The sequence below is a fragment of the Triticum dicoccoides genome, chromosome 7B (genome assembly GCF_002162155.2).
Source record: "Triticum dicoccoides isolate Atlit2015 ecotype Zavitan chromosome 7B, WEW_v2.0, whole genome shotgun sequence".
In the NCBI taxonomy this organism is placed as follows: Eukaryota; Viridiplantae; Streptophyta; class Magnoliopsida; order Poales; family Poaceae; genus Triticum; species Triticum dicoccoides.
The window spans coordinates 585,211,392-585,219,415 of record NC_041393.1 but is presented as its reverse complement, the minus strand read 5'-3'; the positions used below and the strand labels follow the sequence as shown (position 1 = coordinate 585,219,415).

Below are 8,024 nucleotides of genomic sequence, written 5' to 3'. Positions count from 1 at the left end.
GAGGGGGCGAATCTGAGGTTTCCTCCCCTCACGGAAAGAAGAGGGCCACCTCCGAAGATTTGGAGACGGGGGCGCCTAAACAAGGGAAGAGAACTTCACCAAAGGGCCTGCCCCGAAGGGCGTCCTCACCGCACAGTGCCCGCAGACAGGCCAGCCCTCCACCGAGCTGTAAGTTTAATTAAACAAGGAACTTATTGCTTTTTCCTCTGAGAGTAATAATCAGGGCCTGTTTTTTGTAGTCCGGTCAGCAGTTCATCTCAACAGGGCTCATCCTCGGGGGATCTTCTTCCGGCGATGATGGAGAGTGAAATCCCACCTGCCTCTCCGCCCCGTGAAGCGGGCGACCCTGAGGTATCGTCACAGAGGAGTCCAGATCCAATGGGGCCGGAAGCTAACACTTCGGCCGCCCCGAGCCCAGCGCGTTCAGCTCCCATGGCGGACAATGAAAAGGGTCCGGGAGAGTCTGGTGTCCGAACGAACATGTTGACGAGCCTCCTGGAGTCAGATACTCTCTTGGGGGATCATTGTACACTAATGGGTACGATGTTGGAGAAAATCTCCTCCGCCACAAGCGGTTTAAACGAAGCTTTCAGGAGCCTGCTCAAAGGCTTTGAGGTAAGCCACAAAAATACACAGCTTTTAGTTGTACCGCACGTGATACATGTGCTCTGTATAGATAGTAGCCACTGAGACTGTGGATGCCAGCCCATGGCGGCAAACGGAGGATCACACTCCCCGATAATGATCGCACTTGTATTGATGTGCAGGTTGCTAAGGGTTCGGCAATAGACCAGGCCGCTGAATGCGCCGAATTGAGGCGGCAGATTGACGTGGTGGAGGCCGACGTCACGCTTGTCAACAAGCGATTCGAGGATTCGTAGAGTATGCTTCCCTATATCCACATCTATTTTGGGAAATTGCAAGAAGGTTGTAATGTTAATGTGATGTGATGTATTTGCAGGCGAAGCTACTGCCGTTGAGGCCCTAAGGGCGGATCTTGCCCTAGCCAAGGAACAAGCCCGGGTTAGCAATGCGGCTGCTCTAAAGACAGCCGAAGAATTGAAAGCCGAACAGGCCGCTCATCTCCCAAGCGAAGAAAAGATAGCCGAGATGGCTGTGGAGCCGAGGGACGCCGTCGGCCGGTATGAGCTTCTCGAGAAAGAGAATCAGGCGAAGGCGGCTGACCTGAAGAAGACGTTGGACTAGGCTAAAGAGACGCGCTCTCAGATTAGAGACGCGCGGGAGGAACTTCGACAAGCCGGGGAAATCGTGGCTGGAAATCCTTATTTGTTGTGGATGAAGTTTTTAGATCCAAAGTATGCTCCATTGGATAAGCTATGGAGTGCTGCAGATGAGTATGCAGACTTGGCAAAGAGTGCGGCTGATGCAACCAAGTTGTTCAAGGACCATGAAGATAATAAAATAGAAAGATTGTTCTGGTCGCAGTTTAATGCCCCAGCACGCTCCTTACCCTTGAGTGAGAATATGGCCGCTATAGTCGAGCTCCATAGGTTGTCTGGCCTTGCAATGAGGTCTATGATAGACCATCTGTGGCCGAAGGGTCCGGAGCCGGACAGTTACTTTGGTTTGGTGCAACAATTATTTGGCGCCAGAGCGTAGACCGATGCCGTGAAGAGATCGGCATGCATAGAGGATGCGCGGATGGCTCTTGCCCGTGTGAAAACATACTGGGCGGATATGGAGGCCACCAGCGTTGCAACCCAGGGTCCGGCAGGAAGCCAAGACCCAGCCGAGCACTATTTTGAGCAGGTCATAGAAGGTGCCCGTAGGATAGAGGCACAGTGCTCAAAGAATGTCATGTTTGAGTGACGATTCTATTAAGTGTAAACAATTATGTGTTTGATTATAGAGGCTGTTTTTTATACTTTTTGCCTCAAAGTATTATAATGTCTCATGTGCGGCTGTTTATGTATGCATATAACGTGAAAGTTAGCAGTCGTTGGCTTCGGCCCCCACGCACATAATGCGGGGGTGTTCAAGAAAATATGCGTGAACACACTTGATCCAACGTCTTGGTCCGTTAAGGAGGTGATCGCACGTCGAACCAGGCAACCGGACTATATAGCTATAAGACTTTTCACTTAGCCATAGGAGTTTGAAAGGTGGCGCTACTATGTAGCACCTGGTACTTCCGCGAGCGTCCGGATACAGTGTGCGTACTTGACCGGTAGAGCGATCCTTCGTTAATGCGGGGAATCCTATAGATTCCGATGAGTCCTCGAGTGGTTGACCAGTCTGTCGCTGTATCATGACAGTCAGTTTTCGGCTTTCTCTACTGAGGTGCTCATCCGGAATAACCAGGGCACAATCGCAGTAGTTCTCCTTTGGCCGCCTTAGCCGATAGAACGGAACGTAAGGCAGCAAACCCAGGAGCCGGGCTAACCCAACATTTGACCAAAGACATGATTCGGAGCTGATGCATATAAGGCCAAACTCGTGACGCCGAACACTCCTGAAGGTATTCGGACTTTATAACATATACTGGGCTGAATAACGCCCTTGACCCTGTGATTCCAGGAACGTGCATTGATCTGTCGTGGCAAAAAGCCTATAACGCCAGTATCCCTTATAGGTTTATGAAATACCCATGGGATGTCGAGCAACAAGAGACAGTAAAGAAGGTTTACGCAGGGGCTTAATCTAAAGAGAAACCTGTGGGCGGGGCCCTACTGCATGTCTGTGCATGTGTCTCCGTTGTGCCGTATCCTGGAAAGGTGTCGCACTGGTAGTGTCTGTAGGAACAGGAAAAAAAGCGTTCGAAAAGTTAGTTATGCTCGAGGAATGTTCGAGATCTGGCCTATTAATGAGGCAAGCCGAATTATGGGCTTTTGTTACATGTTTGCAGCCCCTCGTATTATTTATGGGGACACATGTATAGCACCTAGCTCAGGTTTATCCGAGCCATTGTGAAAAATGGTGTACTGGACTCGTCTAACCGTGTCCGTGGTCTTGACTACCGGTCATGTGTTCCGGTGGGAGAGGCCGCCTAGAGTCTGGCAGCGGCAACTGTCGCGTACTGCTCTGTATTTCCGCTAATCGTGATGACGCCGCGTGGACCGGGCATCTTGAGTTTAAGGCAGGCGTAGTTCGGTATTGCGTTAAAGCAAGCGAAGGCCGTTCTTCCAAGCAATGCATGATAATCGCTGCCAAAAGGGGCGATGTTGAAGAGTAGGTTCTCGCTTCTGAAGTTGTCGGGAGAACCGAATGTCATGTCTAATACGAGGGAGCCCCGGCAGTGGGCTACCACGCCTGGAATCACTCCATTGAAGGTGGCATTATTTTGACTTATTCTGGATGGGTCTACCCCCATCTTGCGGATGGTGTCTTGATATATCAGATTAAGACTGCTGTCGCCGTCCATTAGGACGCGAGTAAGGTGGTATCCATCAATTATCGGGTCTAGCACCAATGCAGCCGATCGTCCGTGCCGGATACTGGCCTGGTAGTCCCTGTGATCAAAAGTGATCGAGCAAGTCACCCAGGGATTGAATTGGGGGCTACGAACTCTGCGTGAGTTACATGTACCATGTTTACCGTTTTGACTTCCCGTGGGAATTTTTTCTGGCCCCTGGTGTTCGGCTGGCGAGGTTCGCACTCGTCTTCGCTTGGTGTTTGGCTTCCCTTGTGTTCGACATTTAATTTGCCAGCCTGCTTGAAGACCCAACATTCTCTGTGGGTATGATTTGCAGGTTTTTCAGAGGTGCCATGGATTTGGCACAATCTGTCCAGGACTTTGTTCAGGCCAGATGGCCCCTCTTTACTGCCTTTGAATGGCTTCTTTCCTTGTATGGGTTGAGGGCCCCTGAATCCGGCGTTGACCGCCGTGTTGTCCGGACTATCGCCGCTCCGACGCTTGTGCTTAGTGCGCCGTGGCTTCCCGTTGCCGTCTCGAATTTTGGATGTACCCGGATTGCTGGTGCCTCTACGGGCCAACCAGCTGTCCTCGCCCGCACAAAATCGGGCCATGAGGCTTGTTAAGGCTGCCATCATTCTCGGTTTTTCTTGGCCGAGGTGTCTGGCAAGCCACTTGTCTCGGATACTGTGTTTGAAGGCCGCTAAGGCTTCGGCATCCGGACAGTCGACAATTTGATTCTTCTTAGTGAGGAATTTGTTCCAAAGCTTGCAGGCTGACTCTCCGGGCTGCTGTATTATGTGACTTAAATCGTCCGCGTCCAGAGGCCGGACATAGGTTCCTTGAAAGTTGGCCCTAAAAGCGTCCTCAAGTTCCTCCCAACTTCCAATTGAGTTTTCGGGGAGGCTTTTCAGCCAATGACGAGCTGATCCTTTTAACTTGAGGGGGAGGTATTTGATGGCGTGGAGGTCATCCCCACGAGCCATGTGTATGTGAAGGATAAAATCTTTGATCCAGACCCCAGGGTCCGTCATTCCGTTGTACGACTCTATATTCACGGGTTTGAATCCCTGTGGAAATTCATGATCCAGCACCTCATCGGTGAAGCACATGGGGTGCGCAGCCCCTCTGTATCTAGCCGTGTCACAGCATGCTGTCAGCTGTTGTTGCTCCCGGTGTTGATTCCAGACTGGTATTTGATCAGTATGATCATTGTGGTGACCATAATCCCGCGTCGGAGCACGTCCTTTGGACCCATAGATGGATTTGGCCGCACTGGCCTTTTTGTCCAGGAGCTCTCGTAAATTGTGTGCGGTATCAGTGGCTGCTCTACCGCGGCCATGAGGTGGTTGGTTTGGCCCAGTGGCCGTATTGTTTTTTGGCGGAATGGGCGCTGCGGCTTCGTTATCGAATGCGGGTAGCAGTTTGCGCTTTGGGTAGCTCTTCGTGTGGCGATCATCGCCACATTTTCCTTCGGTGTCCAGCATCTTATTCCATCTTCGGTTGAGCGTATCCTGGCGTGGTTTTAAGCCTTTGCTTCTGCTTCTTCAAGATCCTCGCCGTAGCCAGGAGCTTTCTGCGGAGATTATCTTGTTCCAGATGCTTTTCCGGGATGATGAATGCATCGTCAACCGGACTGTCCTCCTCTTTGGAGGTAGTGTGATGAGTTCGGCCTTCTGGATCGCTGTGATCGAGCGTATGCTCCGGGCTGTGTTCGGCGTGACCTGGCTTGTCCTGCTCCATCGCTGGGTCCCTGTGGTCGTTGTTGCCTTCGGAGTCAACCGGAGTGTCATCCTGTTTTGTGTTGTTATCGCTATTTTTACTGTGACTGGACTTAGAGCGGCGCCTGCGCCGTTGTTTTTGCTTTTGTCCGGGGGGTTTATCCTCCATTGTGTCCTTTTTGTCACCATTGTCTTCTTTAGGCCTATCCACCATGTAGACATCGTATGATGAAGTGGCAGTCCAGCGCCCTGTGGGCGGTGGTTCCAGGTCTTCCCCTACATCCACGTCCATACCATCAATGTTGTCGGAGTCAACGTCAAGCATGTATGTGAGGTCATCGACAGTGGCTATAAAGTAGGTGGTGGGTGGGTCGCGATTTTCTTCATCCTCCATATCCCACACGGGCCGGACACAGTCCGGCCAAGAGTCTCCTGATAAAGAGAGAGATTTTAATGAATTTAGCACATCACCGAAGGGGGAGTGCTAGAAGATATCGGCGGCGGTGAATTCCATTATTGGAGCCCAATCGGACTCGGTGGGTCCGGATGCACGCGGTTCGGAGCCCACGCCTGGACACAGGTCCGGGGGCCCGGAGATACATATTTCCCCGGGAGAGGAGTCTGCGTTTGGGCCTAACACCGATGGGTGTGCGGCTTCTGGGGCGGAGTCCATCCACCCGTCCTCGGGAGGCACAATTTGCTCTGGACCGAAGTCTGGAGCAGTAGCAGGTGCAATATTCTGAATACCGTCCGACGATAGATCTAAGTCATGTTTGTGGCGATCGTTCGGCGCTCCTGACATGGGCTCGAATCCGACGAAGATCAAATCTCCGTGGATATCGGCATTGTAGTTTAGGTTCCCGAACCTGACCTGACGGCCAGGGGCGTAGCTATCGATCTGCTCCAGATGGCCAAGCGAGTTGGCCCGTAGTGCGAAGCCGCCGAACACAAAAATCTGTCTGGGGAGAAAAGTCTCACCCTAGACGGAGTTGTTGAAGGTTGGAGAAGCCATCGAGCCTTACAGCAAGGACACGGAGGAACTCTCAATGAAAGCACCAATGTCGGTGTCCAAACCGGCGGATCTCGGGTAGGGGGTCCCGAACTGTGCGTCTAAGGCTAATGGTAACAGGAGATTGGGGACACAATGTTTACCCAGGTTCGGGCCCTCTCGATGGAGGTAATACCCTACTTCCTGCTTGATTGATCTTGATGATATGAGTATTACAAGAGTTGATCTATTACGAGATCAGAGAGGCTAAACCCTAGAAGCTAGCCTATGGTATGATTGTTGTTGTCCTACGCACTAAACCCTCCGGTTTATATAGACACCGGAGGGTTCTAGGGTTACACAGAGTTGGTTTATAGAGGAGGAGATCTATATCCGAATCGCCAAGCTTGCCTTCCACGCTAAGGAGAGTCCCATCCGGACACGGGACAAAGTCTTCTGTCTTGTATCTTCATAGTCCAACAGTCCGGCCAAAGTATATAGTTCGGCTGTCCAGATACACCCTTATCCACGACTCCCTCAGCCGCCTCCATGAGTTCACCGATATGATATGGCTGCCTCAGCAGGGCAAGGTCGTCTACCGCCAGGACGACCGCGTCGACGCCTCCACACCAGGCGATGGCCTCAACGACATGCTCCTTTTTCGCCCCAATCCCACCCAGGCGATCATCGCTGCAAGAGTCACGGAGGAGCAGCTGCAGGAGAACAGCACCGGCACCGCCCGGTGCACGGCGGCGCAGCTGCAGGCGGACAAGTTGGAGCGGCTGGCCTACGGCTTCACCAATGATGGCGTCTCCTTCACGGGGTATCCGGTGGTGGGGTACCAGCACCGCATCCAGGCGTCCGACACATGTGTCGATAGTCCAGAGGACGGCCTCCGCTCCGCTTGCGCCTGGGACCCACGCATCCCAGGTTCTTTCACCAACAACTCCGGCTTCAGCGTCGCTCTCTCCAAGGTGTCGGTGTTCAAAGTTGACATGCAGCGCCTCCGGGATCTCAACCCTACCATGTTTTTTGCGAGCGTCGACCCTAGGATAGTTGTGCCTTCCACTATATCAAGGCATCATCCGACTACCTCGGCAAGGCCGAGGACTCGATCGCCATCGACATCATCTACTACCGTAGCCATGCCGACGACATGCCCCGTGTGCCCGCCGACGTGGTGGACGAGTTCGAGCAGATGGCGCTGCACAAGTACGATGCCCTGCCGCACTGGGGCAAGAACCGCAACATCGCTTTCGACGATGCCATCTCAAAGTACCCATAAGCCCACGAGTTCTTAATGATGAAGGATAGGTACGACCCTGACAGACTCTTCTCCAGCGAGTGGAGCAACCAGGTGCTCCGCATCAATGGGAGTCCCAATATCATCAAGGAGCATTGTGCCATCGAAGGACTCTGCGTCTGCTCCGAGGACTTGCACTGCGCGCCGGAGCAGGGCTACTTCTGCCGACCGGGGAAGGTGTACGCGAAGGCTAGAGTTTTCTCATTTGGCAAGGATTATTAGGGACGGCGAGAATCCAAGAGAGTAAGTTACATTACCTATAAATGCATGAATTTTGTTGTGGTGTTTGAGTTTGTAAGGGGATCGTCGATCTTTAAGATGAGTCATTGAGTTATGTTAATCGTTACGAGATAGAAGTCGACTTAAACCAGCGAGTTGTACTCTGGGTGGTGTCGTGTTCGATTTGGTCATCTGACGTGTTGGGTGTTGGTGTCTACCTATATAAAGCAATGAAAATCCTCGAAAACGCTGCAATTCTTGTGGCACCATACATTTTTTCTACTATGTGAAGTTCTAGAGTTAAGCCCATTATTGTATGTGGTGAAGGCGAATAGATTGATATATATTCCAACAATTGGTATTGGAAGATGATTGATGTGTTAGTAATTACAATTCCTACCGAATTTGCACCCCCCCCCC

The 8,024-nt window shown here is 52.0% G+C and overlaps 1 pseudogene; it reads left to right on the top strand.

Annotated features, from left to right (window-relative positions):
* LOC119339150 overlaps positions 1 to 7,607 on the top strand; it is a 10,184-nt pseudogene extending 2,577 nt beyond the window's left edge.
* The last annotated feature ends 417 nt before the right edge of the window (positions 7,608 to 8,024 follow it).